The sequence below is a fragment of the Mobula birostris genome, chromosome 23 (assembly GCF_030028105.1).
Source record: "Mobula birostris isolate sMobBir1 chromosome 23, sMobBir1.hap1, whole genome shotgun sequence".
NCBI lineage: Eukaryota > Metazoa > Chordata > Chondrichthyes > Myliobatiformes > Myliobatidae > Mobula > Mobula birostris.
In genome coordinates this window covers 41818493-41838446 of record NC_092392.1, presented here as the reverse complement: position 1 = coordinate 41838446, position 19954 = coordinate 41818493, and the positions used below count along the sequence as shown (strand labels likewise).

At 39.6% G+C, this 19954-nt stretch overlaps 1 protein-coding gene across 2 annotated transcripts in view; it reads left to right on the top strand.

The window, feature by feature from the left end:
* Positions 1-19954, top strand: part of apaf1 (apoptotic peptidase activating factor 1) — a 230212-nt gene that overhangs the window by 197718 nt on the left and 12540 nt on the right. The window lies entirely within an intron of this gene.

Sequence of the window (19954 nt, the reverse complement as noted above, 5' to 3'; positions counted from 1 at the left end):
GAGGATCCATAAACTGCAGAAATCAGTTACGTAATATCTAAAATTCATATTTATGTTAATTCCCTCACCTAAGTCATTAATTTATTGCTGTAGTCCCTGTACTTACTGTGTCTTCTGGAACCATACTAGTCTCTGCCTGTCACTGGGAAGAAGACCCATTTATTCATAATCTTTTGTTTCCTGTCTACCAAGCAGTTCTCTGTCAGTTTAGAAAATTAGTATATGATCTCATATGCTTTAATTTTGTGCACTAATTTCTTATGTGGACCTTGATAAAAGGGGTTCTGAAAGTTCAAATAACCAGGACTATTTGTTCTCCTCATCCACTCTACTGGTTACTTTCTTAAAAGGTTCCAGTAAATTTTGTGTGCATGATTGCCCTGCCGTAAATCCATGCTACATTGACAGATCCACTGTTTTTCAGATGCTCTGCTTTTATATCTTTATATATATTTTTCCACTACTGATGAATCACAACTGGCCTATAATTCCTTGTTTTTGTTCTTTTTTTATATAACTAAGGTTACCTTAGCAACTCAACTGTAGGAACTGATGAAGAGACCAAAGCATGTTGGAACATTACCATCAGCGTATTCAGTATCTCTGGAACCATCTCTTTGACAGAAAAGGAAGGGAAAAGACCTAATGTAACCAAGCTTAAGATTTTCAGGGTATTTGACAAACTATATTAGTAATTCCCAAAATTCACATCTGTTGGAGTGATGTTCATTTATTGCAGGGGAAGTGCAAGAAGCAGTGCAGCCTGAATCATAGACAGCAACTTTGGGGTTTCCACATAAGAGGACCTAGAACAAAACTCCCAAAATTGCTGTCAGTTTCAAAAGATTGTGTCAGTTATCACCAGTGGTTCTGCGTTATTATTGTTGCAATATCTAGACTAAGGTCTTTACAGTCACAAAAACACATCATCCAGGGAGTATACAATCCCCTACGTTAGGAATGATGTGACTGTGCTTCAGAAAATGCAGAGGAAAGTTACCTGGAGTTTGCCTTGGATGAAATATTTTGGTTGTGAGGAGAGGCAAGGTTTATTTCCCTTGCAGTAGAGAACTCTGATGGTATGAGACCAGATAGGAGAATATAAAGCCATCAAAGGCAGAGCAGTCTAGAACCAGCGGATGCAGGTTTAGGAGAGGGGTTCCCAACCTAGGATCCACTGACCCATCAGTTAATGGTAGGGGTCCATGGCATAAAAGTGGCTGGGAGCCCCTGGTTTAGGACAAGGCATAAGAGGTTTCAGAAGAAATCTGAAAAATATTTTTTTTACACAAAGGATGGCTGGAATTTGGAATGTACTGTCTTGCTGAGTGATGAAGATAGATACTCTTTCTAAGGAGTTAAGGAGATTGAGACAAGCGTGAACCCTGCCATCTTAACTGAATTTTATAGGAGCACCATTGAGAATGTCCTGACAAGCTGCGTCTTCATCTGGCATCAGATTGGAAGTCCTACAAAGGACTGTGAGAACAGCTGAGAGTATCCAAGGGGTCTCCCTACCATCCATTGGGGACATTTATCAGGAACGCTGCATACACAGGGCCCTTAGTATCATTAAGGATACCACCCATCCATCCAGCATCCTCTTTGACTCTCTGTCATCAGGCAGGAGACTCAAATGCATAAAAAGGACAGTCAGTATGGGAAATAGTTTCTTCCCTCAGGCCATTAGGCTTCTGCCACATCGCATTCAAAGTGTTACTGATTAATCTCTTCTGCACCTTATAGTATTTAATTTATGCACTTTAGTTTGTTTATTTACGTGTAATCTATCTGCAAATTTCATCCTTACTTTCGCAAGTTATTATGTGTTATGTATACTACTGTGCATTATACCCTGGTCTGGAGAAACATTGTCTCGTTTGGCAGCATGCATGTAAATAGTTAAATGAGAATAAACTTGACTCTGACAAGCATCTAGATGAGATTAAAATTGCCATAGCGTAGAAGGTGATGGACGGAATGGCTATATAAGAAATTAACGTACAGGGTGCCTGATAGTCAGCATGGTGAGCTGAATGCCTAGTTTCTGTGCTGCATTATTTTATGACAATTTATACTACTTTATACTTTATTGTCGCCAAACAATTGATACTAGAACATACAATCATCATAGCGATATTCGATTCTGCGCTTCTCGCTCCTTGGATTACAAATCGATAGTAAATATTAAAAATTTAAATTATAAATCATAAATAGAAAATAGAAAAATGGAAAGTAAGGTAGTGCAAAATAACCAAGATGCAGGTCTGGATATTTGAAGGGTACGGCCCAGATCCGGGTCAGGATCCGTTCAGCAGTCTTATCACAGTCAGAAAGAAGCTGTTCCCAAATCTGGCCGTACGGGTCTTCAAGCTCCTAAGCCTTCTCTTGGAGGGAAGGGAGACGAAAAGTGTGTTGTCTGGGTGGGTCGTGTCCTTGATTATCCTGGCAGCACTGCTCCGACAGCGTGCGGTGTAAAGTGAGTCCAAGGACGGAAGGTTGGTTTGTGTAATGTGCTGCGCCGTGTTCACGATCTTCTGCAGCTTCTTCTGGCCTTGGACAGGACAGCTTCCATACCAGGTTGTGATGCACCCTAGAAGAATGCTTTCTACGGTGCATCTATAAAAATTAGTGAGGGTTTTAGGGGACAGGCCAAATTTCTTTAGTTTTCTCAGGCAGTAAAGGCGCTGGTGGGCCTTCTTGGCAGTGAACTCTGCTTGGTTGGTCCAAGTCAGGTCATTTGTGATATTGGCCCCGAGAAATTTAAAGCTTTTGACCTGTTCCACTTGCGCACCACTGATCTAAATTGGGTCATGCGGTCTGCTACTCCTTCTGAAGTCAACAACCAATTCCTTCATCTTGCTGATGTTGAGGGATAGGTTATTGTCTTCGCACCATGCCACCAGGTTCTTAATTTCCTCTCTGTACTCTCTGTACACTTTTGCATCTAGGGTTGCCCTGAGCCTAGTCTCAATCCAGGAAAGCACATTCAAGTTTCTGTGTCTTCCTCTAGCCCTCCTCCAACCTCTGACTCCATAATTACTGCTTTTTGTTTCAGTCTCTTGTGCAGCAACCCTCCTCTGGTTCACCATTTTTAGCGCCTTTTTTTAATCAAAGCTCCATGGTCTGGAATTGAATTGTTAGCCGTTTTGTTTATGAGGGGAGACTGGATCAACTGGTTTTATTTTTTTTGGAGTAGAGAAAGCTGAAGAGATGTTTATTCCTCTCCATGGATGCTGCCTGACCTGCTGAGTTCCTCCAGCATTTTGTGGATGTTCTGGATTAGCAGCATCTGCGGAATCTCTTGTTTATAACCATTTCCTCTGCTTTCTTCTTTGTCTTTGAAATCTACTACTTTATTGTATTTTATTTTTCCTTTCTGTACTTTCCCTCAGGCTTCTGTGAAGCATCATGGCATATTTTAGGTGTTAAAGGCATGAAGGAAATCATTTCTTTCAGAAAATAGTTTTTTGTAATCTATTGTCTGTTCATAGTTTTCAGTAGGAAGAGTTAAATTTTATTTCCATTATGAGGGATCTTAAATCTGAATCAGACAATTGTAAATCATGGCCCTTTGGGATAATTAATTCTTTGTGGATAGGATGTTGTTAATAGACTATTCTTGTCCATTAATCACCTAATTAGCTTTTGAATAAATGCTTCACATTGAAGCAGTCATCCTTTGTAAAGGTCTCAAGCAACCCTGCAGAGTCCATGCTATTTGTGCACAGTGCTTATGTCCTGTTACGATTTTAATTAAGACCTTGTTGGAGTCATGCCTGAGAATTATCCTAACAGTGTTATCATGCTAGTCTGGTCTGGACAAATACTGTGTAATCATTGTTACTATAGCAACACTCCTGGAAAAATGTGAATAGAAAACATTTGCATGCAAATTTTGTTAAGGGATCTGGAGAATATTTTTTCAATATTATTTTTGAAGTTTTGGGTAACATTGACTCTTCAGGTGATGTTCACATTCAGTTGCAATTATTTTGGGTAAAATAGCAACGCCTTTATTAATGGACGCGAGTCTGTCACCAACCATATTCTTAAAATTTGCCAAAACAATCGTATTTCACCAAATTATTCATCTGTGAGGGGTACTTACTCTGCAACTACACCTTTATACTTGTAAATACAAGCTGGACAGTAATTGGAAGCAAGATCAAGAGGTGCTGCATCCAATTATGTTTTCCATTTGGATGATCTGACAAATGGAATTAGCTACCTGTGTAATCATGGAAATCTACAGCACAGAGAAAAGGCCGATCATCCATTGCGTTCTTGTGAGCCATGTAAGAATAATCCCAGCTTTCATTCTGGAGCCTCGCAGAGTTCAGCTTTTGAAAGATTTATTTAATGTTTTTAGGGTTATTGCTTCCACTGCCCTTTCAGGCATGAATTTCTCCTTCCCAAATCTTTACTAATTCTGCTACCTTGAACCTGACTTATCTCCCTTAAAGAGTTAAAATCATTCATGCCTCCATCGTATCCTTGTACCTCTTATCATAGAAACATAGAAAACCTACAGCACAATACAGGCCCTCCAGCCTACAATGCTGTGCCGAGCATGTACTTACTTAGAAATTACCTAAGGTTACCCATAGCCCTCTAGTTTTCTAAGCTCCTTGTACCCATCCGGGAGCCTCTTAAAGACCCTATTGTATCTGCATATCGACGCCTTTGAACTGGGGTGCTGGAGAAAAATACTATGCATCTCGTGGACCTCTCACAGAATGAACAAATCAGTCCTCAATGAGATCAAACCAAGTCTCTCTCTGGAGGCTCAAATGATAAGACTCCCCCCTATTGTACTTTGGGCACATGATGCAAAGAAACAGCTCCCTGGAAAAGGGTATCATCCTCAGCAAGGTGGAAGGACAACAAAAGAGAGGAAGGCCACCAATAAAATGAATGGACAAAATAAGGACAGCTATGAACGTAACATTTTCAACAACGAGTTGCCTTTGTGGGGATCGAAACTCACTAAGGGCAACAGTGCATAGGGTCACCAGCAACCTCTTCTCATGCTATCCCATCTTTCATGTGGTGTGGTGACCACTAGATCTGTAAATAGCACTGTAGCTGTCATCTAACTGTTTTAAAGCACGGATTCTCCATTCTTGTACTCTGTGGCTTGTCAGTGAGAAGGAAAGCTTCAGACTCTAGGAAGACAAAGATGATGTGGTTATTTGGGTGGAAAAGTGGATGAAATGAAATCGAGGGGCATGCTTTTGGAGTAGTGAAATGAGGTACAGGCATCCACAATTAATCTGAGAGATACGGAGGAATGTATTTCCATTGATCCTTAAAGGTAGCACAAAGCAGTGATAAAATTATTAAAAACACATCTGGAATATTTTCCTTTGTGAGCAGAGACTAAGAATATAAGAGCAGGGAGGTAATGTTAGAACTGTACACAATTATTGTTGGAGCAAAGGATGAGTATCACAGAGCAGGAAGGAAGTAATTGCAGAGTAAATGGTACACGGGAGACTTTATCAGGTATTGCCAGAACTGACAAAGTTTGGCTATGAAGGAAGATTATATAGCCTGTGGAATGAAAGGGGTTGAAAGGAAAACTAGCTGAGGTAGATAAACGTGTGAGAGGTGTAGATAGAGTAAATGAACAGGACACACGGGGTCAGCAGCTAGTGTAGCAGCCTTGCTTCAACCCTGACCTGTAGTGTCTCAGTGGAGTCAGCACGTTCTCCCTGTCTTTGTGTGGGCTTCATCTAGGTGTTCTGTTTTCTTCCCACATCTCAAAGATTGCAGGTCGGTAGCTGAATTGGCCTCTAAATTTATCCCATGTTTGTTGGTGATTGTGGAACCTTGGGGGATTTGATGGGAATGTGGGGAGAACGAAATGAACAAATGTAATTCTGTTTGTTTTCTCACGCTCAGACTTTTTTCGAATAGCGTTAGCTGACAGGGCTACAGAACCCTGGATGCTGAAGGATATTGAAGTTGTGGGCAAGAAAAAGAAGGCATGGGTCAAGTGTGGACAGCTGTAAACAAGCAAATCTTTGGAGGTGTGTAGGGGATGCAGGAAGATACTTGAAGAAATCAGAAGGGCAAAAAGGAGCATGAGATATCTGTCGTGGTAGATATTAGAAGAATCTAAGGATACCTTATAAATGTATTAAGGAATGAAGAGTGACTGGGGAGAGAGTAGTGTCTCTCAAAGATCAAAGTAGTTATCTATGTGTGGAGCAGCAGGATGTGGCAAGATCATCAGTGAATATTTCAGATTTTTACTGTGGAGAGAGACATGAAGACTTCAGAACATGAGATAGTTAATGGGGATGTCTTGAGGATTGTCTGCATCACCACAGAAGAGGTGCTGAATATCTTAGCTAGGTAAATCTACTGTACATTTTTGTTAGCGAAGGTTGAAACGGTAGAAGACTAGAGGGTGGCTAATGGTTGGTCTTTATTTAAGATGGGCTACAAAGAATAATCTGGGAAGTGAAGTCAAGTAAGCTGAGCATCTGTAGTAGGTAAGTTACTGGAGGGGATTCTGAGGGATAAAATATATAAGCATTTAGAAAGTGGGTTGATTGAGGGTAGTTGGAACAGCTTTGTGTGTGGGAGATCTTGTCTCTTGAATTTTATTGAGGTTTGTAAAGAAGTAGCTAAGGAGATTGACGAGGTAGACATTGTCCATATGGATTTCAGTAAGGTCTTTGATAAGGTTTTGCACTTCAGACTGCTATACAGTGTTAGATTGCAGGTCCAGGGTGTGCTGATTAATTGGCTACACAATTGTCTTGATGGTAGAAGGTTTTTTTTAATATATTTATTGGAGGCCTGTGGATAAAGGTGTGTTTCGGTAGATGGTGCTGGGCCTATTGTTTTGTTATCTACATGAACAATTTGGACGAGAATGTACAAACACGAGAAAATCTGCAGATGCTGGAAATCCAAGCAACACGCAAGAAAACTGGAAGAACTCAGCAGCCAGGCAGCATCTATGGAAAAGAGTAAAAAGTCGACTTTTCAGGCTGAGACCCTGAAGGACTGAATGTTGACTGTTTACTCTTTTTCTATAGATGCTGTCTGGCCTGCTGAGTCCCTCCAGCACTTTGTGTGTTTTGCCTAGATGAGAATGTACAAGGTATGGTTACTAAGTTTACAGATGACTTTAAAATTTGGATCTTGATTACCTGTGCAACTAGGCTAAGGAATGGCAAACGTAGGTTAATTCAGGTTATTGTGAGGTGTTACAGTTTAGGAAGACAGGTCAGGGTAGAACCTTCACATTGAATGGTAGGCCCAAAGCGACTTAGTAGTACAAGTACTTAATTCCCTCAAATAGGCATCACAGGAAGAAAAGGAAAAGGGTGAAGAAGTCTTTTACCAGGCTGGCCTTCATCATTCAGGGCATTGAGTCTCAAAGTTGGGATGTTAATGTTGTGGTTGTAAAAGATGTTGGCAAGGCCATATTGGAAAGATGCAATTAAGCTGAAAAAGATTGCAAAAAAAGTTGTTACAGAGATGTTGAGGACTGAGTTACAAACTGAAATTGAATAATCTAGGACTCTAGTCATTGGAGCATAGGAAGTTGGGGTGTGATCTTTTAGAGGAGTATAAAGTCACAGGGGCATAGTTGGGGTGAATGCACACACCCTTCTGTAAGATTGGGGAATCAAGAACTAGAGGCTATAAGCTTAAGGTGAGAGGGAAGAGATTTATAGGAACCTGGGGGAGGGGGGTATTTTTTCCCTGCAGGGAATGTTGCCTATATGGAATGAGCTGTCAGAGTAAAATGTTGGGGCGGGTACATAAATAGGAAAGGTTTAGACAAGGGGTTCCCAAACTTTTTTATGCCATGGGTCAATACCATTAAGCAAGAGGTCCGTGACCCCAGGTTGGGATCTCCTTTGTTTAGAAGGATATGGACCGAACTTGGGCAGATTGAAATGGCTTGCATGGGTGTCTTGGTTGGCTTGGACCAGTTGATGAAGGGCCTATTTCCATCTTGTAAGAGAAAATATTCATTTAGTACTGTATCTCTTTCACCTCTGCTCCAAGGTTACAGTTTTGATCTATGGGCTACTCTTCCCTTTGATAATTGTAAAGTATCTAGGAGTTTGTGTTTTTATTAATTGCCTGTAATTCTTATGTAACTTCTTTACTTTTTCAATGTTCTTGTTAAATTCACCCCCTTTTCTCTTCCCTTCCCCCTCCCCCCGATTAAATAGTCTTTCTCCAGGTCTTGAACACTGTCTCTGGTATCAGCTTCCCTTCTTTGCCTTTATCCCACCTTGTATGCTTGTTGGCTTTCAGTGAAGAAGGAATATAGGAATATGGTTGTAATTGTGTGAGTTAATTCTTTTGTCTTGAAAAGACTCTGAATCGTTATTATCTACATCAGCAGCTACTTTGAGTCCCATCACAAATTAGCTCAGTAAAATTGCCTGCCCCAGCTTAAATTTTTACTCCCAATCAATCATCTTTCCAGCTGCTATGGTCAACATAACTAAATCATGATTGTGCCTCCACTTCACTTGTGTTCTCCCACTTCCACTCCTTCTACTACTTTAAATCTTCCCTAGTAACAGCTCTTCTCTTAGTAGGCTTGATTATGTACTACTTCTAAAATTTAAGAAATGTGCAGCAATTGTACCTCAATATTTTGCCAGTTTCGCAATATTGCGTGCACCTTATTATTTTTGCACCTCAGAAACCTGCCCTCATCTTGGTACTTGCGGACCCTGTGACCTTTTGGTGGTCCTGTGGGATGCTCCCACCAATTTCCTAATCCTTGTATATTCCTTATTTGTTTCAACCCAATGTATTTATTTATTAACACAAGAGATTCTGGAAATCCAGAGCAACACACACTAAACGCTAACGAAACTCAGCAAATGTGTTGCCTGACTCACTTGAGTTCCTCTAGCTTTTCGTGTATTTATTGATCTTTCTGGCATATTGTATCATTCCATCTCACACCTTCTATTGTTTACTTCATCAATTTTGCCAGAGTCCCTCCATTTATACAAAACCTCCTTTCTAACTTACATTAGTATTTTAGTCATAAAGAGCAAACACCTTTTGTGAATAAATGACTTGAATTCCATCTTGCAATTATTTGTTTTCATTTTCGTACATTAAGTTGATGTTATATAAAAAAACACACATTAACTTTTAATGGCTTCAAAACCCTGAAAAGAATGTTCCTTGGGAGCTGCAATGGTATTATCCTTTCAACATTTTTGTTATTGCAATGACTTTCAGTTCAGTTTTTGCCCTTGACTTGTTCAAGCTGTTCATAGAATTAGAATCTTTTCATTCCTATTTTTAACATGAATGTTTAGTTACTAGATAACATTAGTTCACAGCTTTGTCTTCGTGTCAATTTGAGTCAATCGTAAATTAATTGGGAGCCCAGCATTCAAAGTCAAATTTCATGCTTCATTTCTCTATGCAGAGCCCAGGCATATATATGTTTTCAGTATTGTCCAGTATGATGCATTGTTTTCCTAATATTTATTTATTTAGTGATACAGCACGGAATGGGTCCTTCCGTCCCTTTGAGCCGCACTGTCCCAGCAACCCCTAACAACTGAAATTTAACCCTAAGTTAATCACGGGACAACTTACAGTTACCAGTTAACCTACCCGGTACATTTTTGGACTGCGGGAGGAAACCAGAGCACTCAGGAAAAACCCACGTATTCTGCTGGGAGGACATACAGACTCCTTACAGATGGTGCCTGAATTGAACTCTGAGCTTTGACACCCCATTCTGTAGTAGTGTCGTGCTAACCACTATGCTACTGTGGCAGTATTATTTTTCACATGTCCCATTAGGTTGAGATTGGCATAGATGTAACATTGGTAACTGGCATTTTCACCTCTGTTGATTTATTTTATCAGTGAACTCGAGATCCTTTTGGATCAAACATTCACTCACACAGTACTATCAGTACTGCAGGTACTGGAGCACCACTAGTCATGAATGCACATTTTCAGTGCACTTTCATCCATCTTCGTAAATTAGGTTGTTTGATCTTGAAGAACTGTTAGATATCTGAAAGGTGAGAAGGAAGTGCATTCTTTAAATGGAAAATTAACTTTGATCTCTCTGAATTAGGCTGGATCAGATGTGGGCTCAGTCTACACAAGTGAAGGATAATCCCTCTAGCAGGCTGAATGATGATTGCCATTAGAGTTTAGCAATCTGGATTGGTTTCATTGTTTTTTTTAATATATAATATAAAAACGATTTGGAGGTGGAGACTTCCTTCTTTCCAGTATATTCTGTTTGATTGTTAAACTGGAATATGCTGGCAAAACGGTGAAAAGAAATAGTGGAAAGGGATCAGGCAAAGATGGCAGAAGGGGGTATGAGTAGCAGGAATGACAGACCAAATATTTGTGGGGAGGGGGAAGGTGATAAAGATGGAGAGAGGAAATATCAATAGAAAATTAAAACCACAGCGTTCAGCTGAAGGAGGACTAGGTGACCCTGTGAATAGCACGCTGAAGACATTAAATACGCAGCAGCAGTAAAAAAAAAACAAACAAGGAACAATATGGGTTTTAGACTCATGAGCTGACATACTGTGTGCCTAGTATTTTTAATGTTCTTTCCTTTTGCAGAGCAGACTGTTGGCTTGAGTTGTTGTTAAGAGTTGATTTTTTTTTAACTGTTATAAATGGATAGAGATTTAGAAAAAGAAGCGCAGACAAGCAGAGGATGATCCAATTTGATGCTCTGTGAAACATAATGCTTGGCTCCTACCCAAAGAACGCAGATTCAGTATTTACAGCCAGAAATAACCAGAAGAAAAGGTAATACTGTGAATACAGGACTAGTCAGAGCTATTTTTATAGTGTAAAATCATATTGAGCAAAGAAAGTGTGATTTGTTTTTAGTGATTTTCCTCATGCTCATTGGTCATGATTTCACAGGCTGATGATTCCTAACTGTTCTAGTTTCAAAGATATATTTTAGTCTGCTCTCTAAGATGGCTGTTGTTATCACGTGGATTCTAATAGCACATATTTAAATTTTTAATTGTGTAGGCACCTGTATAGGAACAATTGAAATATTTGCAAGGCTGCTGTACCTGAGAGAATAACTAAAGCAGACCTAAGCTTGTACAAGGTTATGCACTATTGACTCCCATTATTAAAATATTAAATATTCATGAGATTAAACAGGAGTTACTGTGCAGCTTGCTTTTTAAAAGAAAAATGAGCTTTAATAAAGCTCACGAACATTGAATATTGAAATGATCAGCGAAGGTATCATATGCATCAAGTCACGAGGATTGTGCTGGGCAGCAAAAGTATTGCCATGCTTCCAGCACCAACATCGCATGCTCACAACTAACTAACCGTAAATGTGTGCCTTTGTAATGTGGGAGGAAACCAGAGCACCAGGAGAAAACCCACAGCATCATAGGAAGAACATACAAACTCCTTCTGGACAGTGACAGGAATGGAACCCCGGTAATACAGTTGGTGCTATAAAGTGTTGCATTAACCACACCACATTAATCAAACCTTGTTTTTTTTTCCTCTCTGGCTCCCTTCAGTTGATGCTCATGATTTGGCATGACTGACAAGAGCAGAAACTATTGCTCATCCATAATTGTCCTTACTGTGAGGAGTGGAGCAGCTGGAATTGTAAAACAATTCCCTTGTAAAAGAGATTATTTTGTACAGTAGTTAGGTAGCTTTACTCTGTATATAGTACTAAGTTAAGATTTTGTCTTCCAACATAATATGAAGGGACTTCCCACATGTTCGGAAGTAAACTTTATTACAATTGATTAATCATTAGACTTTGGCTGTACGAACTTTGCATAACGAAGAATAAATGGGTCAAGGATGTGGCATGCAGAATGTTGCCTGTGCTTCTTACCTACACACAAAGTAAAGATTTAACATTGCATATCTCTTGGTGTCACAATTGACAGTGATGAGGCTCCTGGACAATGTAATGCAATCTAATGGACAGGCCTAAACAAGCCATGTATTGCTAAACACAAGAGATTCTGCAGGTGCTGGAAATCCCGAGTAACACACTCACAAAATGCTGGAGGAACTCAGCAGGTCAGGCAGGATTGATGGAAAGGAATAAAGAGTTGGTAATTCAGGCCAAAACCCTTCGTCATCAGTTGTAGCACCAAGATTTAGAGTCAGGAAGTTCTGCTGCTACTTTATAAAACTCTGGTTTGGCCACATCTGAAGCACTGCATTAAGTTCTGGTCATCCCTTTATTGGAAGGATGTAGAGGCCTTAGTGTGCAGAAGAGGTTTAGAACATAAAACATCATGTTGTGATGACCTTTAAACCTACTCCAAGATCAATTTTACCTTTCCCAATCACATAGCCTTCTATTTTTATTTCATCCATGTGCCTAAAAGAGTCTTAAATGTCCCGAATGTACCTGCCTCCACCACTAGCCATATCAGTGTGTTCCATGCGCTTATCGCTCTGTGTTTCTGACAAAAAACTACCTCTGACTCCCCCCCCGCCCCATACTTCCCTTCAATCACCCTTAAATTATGTCATCATTTATTAACCATTGTTACCCTTGGAAAAAGGCACTGGCTATCTATCTGTCCATCATGTACACCATTTTGAAGTCTTAAGACCGTAAGACACAAGAGCAGAATTAGGCTACGCAGCCCATTGAGTTTGCTCTGCCATTCCATCATGGCTGATTTATTATCCGTCTCAACCCCACTCTTCTGCCTTCTCCCTGTAAACTTTGACACCATGACTAACCAAGAACCTATCAATCTCTGCTTTAAATATACTCAATGACTTGGCTTCCACAACCACCTGTGGCAATGAATTTCACAGATTCACCCTCAAGCTAAAGAAATCTCTTCTCTGTTCTAATTGGATGTCCCTTTATTCTGAGGTTGCACTCTCTGGTTCTAGATTCACCCACAATAGGAAACATCCTCTCCATACCCACTCTAGGCCTTTCAATATTCGATAGGTTTCAATGAGATCCTCCCCTCATTCTTCTAAACTCTAGTGAGCACAGGTCCAGAGTTTTCCAATGCTCCTCACTAATTAACCCTTTCACTCCTAGAGTCATTCTTATGAACTTCCTTTGTACCCTTTCCAATGTCAGCACATCTTTTCTTAGATAAGGGGCCCAAACTTGCTCGCAATACTCCAAGTGCAGTCTTATAAAGTCTCAGCATCGCCTTATAAAGTCTCAGCATCACGTCCTTGCTCTTATATTCTAGTCCTTACCACTGGCTCAACCTGCAAGCTAATCTTTACAGTATCCTGCATAAGGATTCCCAAATCCCTTCACAGCTCTAATTTTTTTAAATTTTCTCCTCAATTAGAAAATAGTCTACACCTTTATTCCTTCTACCAAAGTGTGTGACCATACACTTCCCTACACTATATTCCATCTACCACTTCTTTGTCCCTTTTCCCAATCTGTCCAATTCCTTCTACAGACTCACTGCATCCTCAACACTACCAGCCCCTCCACCTATCTTTGTGTTGTCTGTGAACTTCACCACAAAGCAATCAATTCTGTCATCCAAATCATTGACATATAATGTGAAAAGAAGTAGTTCCAACTCTTTGCCTCCTGCCAATCTTCTATCCATGCTGTTCTCTTTCCTGTAATACCATGGGCTCTTATCTTGTTAAGTTGCTCTTAAAAAGCCAACTTATTGCTAATCTACACATTCACTCTATTGGGATCCAGCACCAACCTGATTTTCCCAATCTACCTGCAGATTGAAATCCTATATGACTATCATAACATTGCCTTAATTACATGCCTTTTCTACTTCCTGTTGAAATTTATATCCTACATCCTGGCTATTGTTTGGGGGACTGTACATAATTAGAATCAGGATGTGTCCATCTTTGCAATTTCTTAACTCTGTCTACAAGGATTCTACATCTTCTGATCCTATGTCACCTCTTTCTAAGGATTTGATTTGTTTTTATTTCTTACCTACAGGACCATCCCACTCTTTGCTTACCTACCTGTCCTTTCAATACAAGGTGTAACCTTGGATGTCAAGCTCTCAACTATGAACTTCTTTCAGCCATGACTCAGTGCTGTCCATGTCATACTTGCCAATCTCTAACTGTGCTGCAAGGTCATCTACCTTATCTCGTATACTGCATGTATTCAAATATAACACCTTCAGTCATCACCCATCCTCCATTGCTCCAAAGGGAAAAGCCCTCACTTACTCACCTTTCCTCATAAGATATGTTCTCTAGTCCAGGGAGCATCATCCTGGTAAATGCCCTTTGCACCCTTTCTGAAGCTTCCTATAACGAGGTGACCAGAACTGAACACAATGCTCTAAATGTGGTCGAACCAGTTAGAATCAGCTTTATTTGCCACATGTACGCCGAAACATGCAGTGAAATGCATGATTTACGTCAAATCAAATCAGTGAGAATTGTGCTGGGCAGCCTGCAATTGTCACCATGTTTCAGTGCCAATATATTATTCCCACAACTCACCAACTCTAACCATACATCTTTGGAATGTTGGAGGAAACAGCAGCACTCAGGTAAATTCACACAGTCATGGAAATAACATAAAAGCTCCTTTTATAGAGCAGCAATTTTACTGCACGACTTTTGAATACCATCCCCTGATTAATGCAGACCAACACATCATGCAGTTTCTTAACCACTCTTTCAACATGCGTGATTGCATCAAAATGTTGGGTCCATTAAAAATCCTCTGAGAGGTTGACATGCTTTTACTGTGTTCTGTATGTGACCTATGGTGAAGTGACCTACCAGTGACTTATGATAGTTGTCATAAACCAGATGATTTGTGTGCATGAAAACATTATTTAAAAGTACTGCAAATATTCCACTCATTATTGAAGTCTAGAGGAGACCAGAGTGTTGTACCAATGCAGAACCATATTGTCATCTTCAATAGGTAAAATCATTATTTTGGTTTTTATTTTAAATGGGTGTCATTTACCACACTATCTCCTGTGTCCAATTTAGATAACTTTTGTATCCTGTTAATGAAATTGATTATTTTGAAACTTTTTGTTTCCTGTTAATGAAATTGATTATTTTGAACCTTTTTGTTCCGTTAATGAAATTGATTATTTTGAACTTTTTTGTTTCCTGTTAATAAGATTGATTATTTTGAAGCTTTTTACATAATTTTGCAGAAGTTAGGAAGAACAGTTTACTTGAAAGAACAATGGGACTGATGGAAATCAGAATGGATTAGACAGGCTAAAGGTAGTTTGTTTTTTACTCTGTTGCTTTAAATAGATGATCAGAATATGTTGTATGATATACAACACATCATGACTCTCAGCATACTGTTTCAAAGGAGTATTTGTTTATAGAAGGAGTGAATTCCTCAGCTTTTCATAACCGAATGCATTGTTAATGTTTGTATTGTTTGCTTTCTCCATTGCTTGTACCTTGGCGGTAGTTCTTAAATGTGGACTTACAAAAGCATGTTTAAGTCTTAATAGGCAACATGTTTTGAGAATATGCAACAATGTGACAAAGAATGAAACAGTAACTGGAATTTGATATTGTGTAACAAAATAGAAGCAAACTTCTTGAAACTATATAGGTTGGTAAAGTACATCTGCATTTCTGTTGAGAGCATGGTTTTACCCTGTGTATTCACATACAGTTGTGCAGGATTCACGTGAAACCCATTCCAAAATGCTTATTGGTGAAGTCTTGGTGTTATTTATCACATTGTGCAGGAAATGCTTTTAGCTTTTCAAATAAGCAAATACATGTTCAACTTACAACATTCAGCAAGATTTATTATGAACTGACAAAAGAATATTCTATTTCTCTGCACTGTTTTCCCTCAATTTAATAAGCACAATTTTTTCAGTAAAACTGCAAAACCAAGTCACCTCTAATTAATAATTTATATTTAGCATTGCACTGGGACGCATGGAAACTAGTTCTCGGTTACAAGTTATGAATGTGAATCATATCAAGCATTTCATGCAGCTTTAAAGACGCAATGTCTCAGTCATCAAATATACTTCTTCACTTAAAAAAATAGAAACTCATTCATTTGGAAGCTTTAGAGAGGGTGCAGAGGAGATTTACCAGGTGCTGCCTGGACTAGAGGGCGTGTCTTATGAAGATTGGTTGAGCAACCTTGGGCTTTGTTCTTTTTGGCTTGAGGAGGAGAGTGACTTGATAGAGGTCTACTAGATGATAACGAGGCATACAGTGAGTGGATAGCTAAAAACTTTTTCTCAGGGCATGAATGGCAAATACAAGGGAGCATAATTTCTTGTTTTGTTGTACTTTGGTATCTTTGTAGAAGAAATGGTCCTGAAAAACAGCTAGAAGTGACTGCTCAAAGGTTCATTTATTATCCAAATATATATGCAGTGTACAACTCTGAGATTTGTCTTCTCTAGATAGCCACGAAACGAAGACTCATCCTGAAATTTAACTCTTACTGCATTTTGGTGTCTTGTCCAGGCACTTCCTTTCCCTTTATTGTAAGTGTAGGTTATTGATCAGACAAGCTATTCAACCACAGGGTCACAGCAGCTGTGTGCATTTCTGTTTTCAGCTAATGTGTACCACATGATCTTCAGCAGCAGGAACCCCCATTCTGAAAGCCCAAGGAAACAGCCATGCCATTCATGCTCTGGCTCAGAACCACCTGTTCTGCACCAGGCATTAAACTTGCAACATGAAAGAAAAGAATTGTTCATTTCACAGCAATCAGGAGACCCTGTTCTGAGTTTGTCTCAACCAGTGGTATCAGTTACAAAGAAGGTTTGCTTATGTCCTGCTGTGACTTTACGGTGAGCAGTATTTTTGGACAATGCAATTGAGACTACTCAGTTGGTACACTTGTATGTCAGTTTGAAGCCCTGCAGCCAAGTTCATTCACCAACTTATTTTTAACTTGTAGCTTAGCACATTGGTGTGTGACTGTTGCTTTCTCATAACTACTGGTTGGTAAACATTGGGTCTGATATAGAAGTGATGCAAATCTAAGTTGTTTTCCCCTTAAGATACCTTGAATGATACTTTACCTCCCCAGTTATCTAAAATATAGTGAGTTAAAAGGAAAATCAAACATGTAGTTAATAACATTGCAAAAGCTACTAAATAAAGAACATGCAGAGTTCATCCATCGAAAGGCAGATGTTTGGATATAGAAACAACATTTATCACCTACTTTAGCCAGTTATCTCAGTAAAATCCCGGAAACAGTTGAATATGCAAGCTTTGAACTTCAATTTTTTAGGTTGTTCTGGAATGATAAAATTATAATTCAGGAACAGGTCACTCAGTTTAGCTGATTAAGGCTTGTATTTTTACAAATTAAATCTCCTCCCACTTTAATAATCTCTTTCCATCTTCTCCCTGCACATCTCTAGCCTCTTCTTTCATGTTGGTATCAACTCTGTTTCACTCCTTCATCTGCTCAGTGTGATGTTGATATGTTTGTTGTATGTTTAATTCAGGGATTCCCAAGCTTCTTTATGCCTTGGACCCTTACCAGTAACCAAGGCTTCCATGGACCGCAGGTTGGAAACTCCTGGTTTCGTATCAGTAACTGACACTTGTGTCTTCTTGCTGCAGTCATGTAGCAAGAAGAAACAGTTTCTTCATATCTACCATTAAATTGCTTGTGCTAATTCTAAACTCTCCATCTGGTCTCTTGATCTTCTGTTTTCCAGCAGAAAGAGCCATTGCCTGTTCAGTTTTGTTCAACATTTGTACCTTCTCAGCTCGTGGTATCTTTATAAATTTTTTTCCAGTCATTCATTAATCTTTATGTAGCATGGAAAGCATGTTTGAATGCAATATTCCATGTGATGTAACCAGACTATGTTCAGTATTTAGGGGTGGAAGTTTGAGGCCCTGAGGGACTGAATCTTCTCCTGACATGCTTGCCACCCAAGTTTGTCAGTCACTTGAAACTGGAGGATGTTCTGACTTGCAACAAATCCCTCATATGAAGTCTTGCTGGCAGTGTGGCTTCCAGAGCAGTACAGGGCCTTCTATACACAAGTGACAGATTCGGCTTCCTGATTTGCCCTGACAGCACATGAGGATCTATCTCCAAGCTCACTGGCTGCCATTGATCCACATATCCACAAACAACCTGAATCTAAATTAAGAAATCTAAAATAAAAATGGAAAGCACTTGCATATGATTAAATTAAGGCCACTTAAATTAGCCAAATTGATCACAATGTGAAAGGACATTAGCTTCTGCTCACTTTTCTCTTTATAATGATTTCTTTACTGATTTTATGGGCCCATTTGGACACATGCTCGGCTCAGTGGGCAGATACCTCAACCTGGAGAACCTGAAGAGTTCATACTCCTCTTCTGGTTTTCCTGAGCCTCCACGAAGCTGGGTGTGAAAGCCACCAGATCTGAATGATCTGCAGGTTTTTAAGCAGAAGACTGGTGTCCTTGCTTTGTTTTTTTAACTACAGGTTGACCTTCACTAATCCAACTACCTGTAATCCGGCACAGATTTCAAATTTTTGCGCAACTGTAATTTCAAATTTTCCAGGCCACCGTACCAATCTTCTGAACATTGTTTTGGTTGTGCTAGATCTGTTCACATGTTGGCGTGCTCTTGTAAGCACAAACAGGCGATTCCTGCTTGTTTTCCTGAATTTATTAATATAATTTGTGTAAGGCACAGCCGCCCAGCACCTGCTCGTCTCACCTGCCAGCGGTGAGGGAACTAGCGCGTGCTGGGTTGGTCCACCTTCTCACCCACCCGCCCGCCTGCCGGCAGTCATGCACTACCCTCTGGCGTCGCCCGGCCAGTGCTCCATTCTCTTCTGCCTACAACCTCAGATCAGACATGGTGACCCACTGAATTTAAGCATATTACTAAACAGAGGAAAAGAAACTAAGGAAGATTCCCTTAGTAACTGCAAGTCTGTGTCTTTGCTATCACTTAGCTCATGCTTGGGTGCTAGTAATGGGTGCGCTTTATTTTTTTGCCAGTGGGGAGGGGGGGATTGTTGCTCGCTGCCGCTTACATGTGGGAGGGGGGAGCGGGGGGGGGGAACTTAGGGGTTCTAACATTTAACTGTCATTCATTCTTTGGGGCACTCCTCTGTTTTTGTAGACGGTTGCGAAGAAAAAGCATTTCAGGATGAATATTGTATACATTTCTCTGACATTAAATGAACCTTTGAATCCTTTAATATCTTAAAGGTATGATGAAGCTGTTAGCTATTGCTTAATGTGATCCTTCTGTAATTCGGCATTTTCACTAATCCGGCACTGCTCAGGTCGAAGGTCGACCTGTATTACTTAGGAAATTAACTTCCAGTATTTCCTTTCCCTACCTTGTGCCATTAACAGGATTTGATTTTCGATCTTTTTAATATTGCACAAACCAAGATTCTTTCGTTCAGTGTCTTTATTTCCAAGGAATGAGCAGTGTCCCTGTTCCATTCCCTTCTCACACTACAACCAGTTTGAAAGTGGAAAAAGGAATGTTGATCGCAGCCAAGCATCCAATCTACCATCCTCTCAGTTCTTGAACAGTACTATGAAATCTTTTGAAGAGATATGAATAGCTCTACTGAACAAAGTTGATGCTGTTTGAGAAGTTGCAACTGTGTTGGGATGTTAACCACATCTGAGATGTTAAAATAGGATCTTTTTGGAGTAATGTTTGGTTAAGGATAAACTAACTTGGGCAAAAGTAATAATATTATGGGTTAATTCTGACTTGATTAACTATAATTTTAAGCCAATAATGCCCCTATATTTCTCAAATTTTGTACAAGGGACTGTTTAAGTTACTTATGGTGTAACATTTCAACCTTATTTAATTGTAGGTGGAACACTTTGAAGTACTTCAGAGAGATACGTTAAGATTCCATATGAATGAATGAGTCATTCTTATACAATAATTCAAGCATGTTAAAAACTGCAATGAGGATATTTTAGATGATTTTGACTCGTGTTTATT